Below are 2,578 nucleotides of genomic sequence, written 5' to 3' on the forward strand. Positions count from 1 at the left end.
TCCTCCAGCCCCCTAGACCCCTACACCCCCTCCCTATCTCTGTCACCTCCTCCAGCTCCCTACGCCCCTTCCCTATATCTGTCACACCCTCCCAGCCCCCTACACCTCTCTCCCTATCTCTGTCACCTCCTCCAGCTCCCTACGCCCCCTCCCTATCTCTGTCACCCTCCTCCAGCCCCTCCGCCGTCTCCTCCCTGATTGGTCCTTACCTGATGGGGGATGGTCAGTGGCAGTGGGATTGTGTTGCAGATGCACAGTCAGATCCCACGCCATTGCGGTGTGGAGAGAAATATCAGTGACCTCTCTCTGAATCTCCCCAGGGATGTTTTCTCAAAACCTCTTCGGTCGAACGTTGACGATGTGACAGAGGTTCATTCATGGGATGAGGGCAGCATTGGCTGGGCCAGTATTTATTTCTCATCACTAACTGCCCATTAGGAGTAAACCACATTGCTGTGGGTGTGGAGTCACGTATAGTCCAGACCAGGTAAGGACAGAAATTTCCTTCCCTAACAAGGACATTAGTGAACCAGATGGGTTTTCATCATTAGACTCTTAATTCCACATTTTTTTTAAAAATTGAATTCAAATTCCTCTATCTGCTGTGGCAGGATTTGAACCCAGGCCCATAGAACATCTCTGGATTTTCTTTTTCTATTAATGGGATGAGGGCATTGCTGGCTGGGCCCAGCATTTATTGCCCCATCCCTAATTGCCCCCGAGGGCAGTTCAGAGTCAAGCACATTGCTGTGGGCCTGGAGTCACTTGTAGGCCAGACCAGGTAAGGATGGCAGTTTCTTTCCCTAAAGGACATTAGTGAACCAGACGGGTTTTCCCAACAATTGACAATGGATTCATGGTCATCATTAGATTCTTAATTCCAGATATTTACTGAATTCAAATTCCACCATCTCCTGCGGCAGGATTCGAACCCAGGTCCCCAGAGCAGTATCCGGGTCTCTGGATTAACAGTTCAGTGACAATACCACTAGGGTATTGCCTCCCGTGAGAGATTGTAGGGCATTGTGCAAGATTGTAGGCCAAGGGCATTGTAGCCCTTGGAGACCAGGAAACCATGGAAGCTGGCCATTCGGCCCATCAAGTCCATTCAGCCCATTCTATGCCATGGAGGCTGATCTGATCATCCTCCACTGCACTACCAGGCCTCAATGAGGAGTGTGAGTCAAGAGTACAGATAGCTCAGTCAAAGCCTCAACTCCAGGCCTACAACCATCTCCCCGAGATCACCCTTCTACCCATTCCCCTGACTGACATCCCCTCACAAATCTGCGACCTTCCCACCTCCCCCAACTCCCTTACCCACACTCAAACTCCTGGTTATATAATCACTGAAATTAGGAGGATGTGGGGGCTACACTCTGGGCTCACAGTCTACACTCAGGGCCTGGGCCTGGGTTCAGGGACGGGGGCCAACACTCAGGGCCCAGCGTCTGGGGTCAGGGCCTGGCACCTACACTGAGTCAGGGATCGGGGCCTGATGTCAGCCCAGAGTCTCTGCACCAGCTCATGGAGGGTGTTCTTGGGCCCAGAATCCACAGGAATCAGGTCTGGGGTCCACAATGTGGCCCTGGGGAGCAGTCTGAGGGACTACAGCCCTGAGCCCTGGGGTGATGAAAGACTGTAGGGACTGTGTTCCCCCTTGTGGAAATGCTTCCCTTTCTCTCATGTGATATTGTCTGCGATATTTACATCCTGCCCCCTGACTTTGATCTTTCCACCATCTTCCCTGTAAATATTTCCTTTGTCCAATCTGCTGTTCTCGTTCAGCCAAGAAAGTCCCTTGGTCTAATGAAAGGCCAGCCTGTTCTCTCACGCTGTAACTGATGATGGACTACGGCATGGCACTTGCACAAGTTGATAGCTTCCTTGAAAGTGTTTCTCCCCTCTCAGCAGACGTGCTCGCGTGGCAGGATCTGTTTCACCCAAAGCCATCTATTTCTGAGAAGATCATTTCTTATCCCCCCCCACCCCTGCCAGACCCTCGGCCTTTGGCTAGCAGTCTCAATGCGATCACACACTGATCATTAGTCTCTCTCTCCCACTGAGCTCTGATGTTCAACCCACAGTGTTACATAAGGAACTTCCATTCAGGGGTTCAAAATGTGTTTTGAAAATCTCTGCTCCTCAGTGACAATCAGGCTGCGATACAGCTGAGAGCTGCTGGGTTGTTACCACTGCTCATTCAGGCTTTTAAATTAACTCAGTTACAATGTCGTACATTGGTGTTTTCCTGGGATGTGTTTATTGGGAAGTGTTTCCAGCTTAGGCTGTGTTCACTGGGTGACAGCAAGGCAGCTAGGACACCAACAGCAAATACTGTTCTCCATGCAGGCCCAGTGTTCCTCTCTGTAGGACACAGACAGGCTAACAGCTCTCCACCCAGCACGCAGACCCCGCCCCTACACACACACCTCACCCCAACACAAACCCTGCTCCCAATACACACGTGCGCCCAGCACCTCCCCCCACACGTGCGCCCAGCACCTCCCCCCACACGTGCGCCCAGCACCTCCCCCCACACGTGCGCCCAGCACCTCCCCCCACACGTGCGCCCAGC

Source organism: Rhincodon typus, unplaced genomic scaffold, assembly GCF_021869965.1.
Source record: "Rhincodon typus isolate 14 unplaced genomic scaffold, sRhiTyp1.1 hic_rhity00003946, whole genome shotgun sequence".
NCBI lineage: Eukaryota > Metazoa > Chordata > Chondrichthyes > Orectolobiformes > Rhincodontidae > Rhincodon > Rhincodon typus.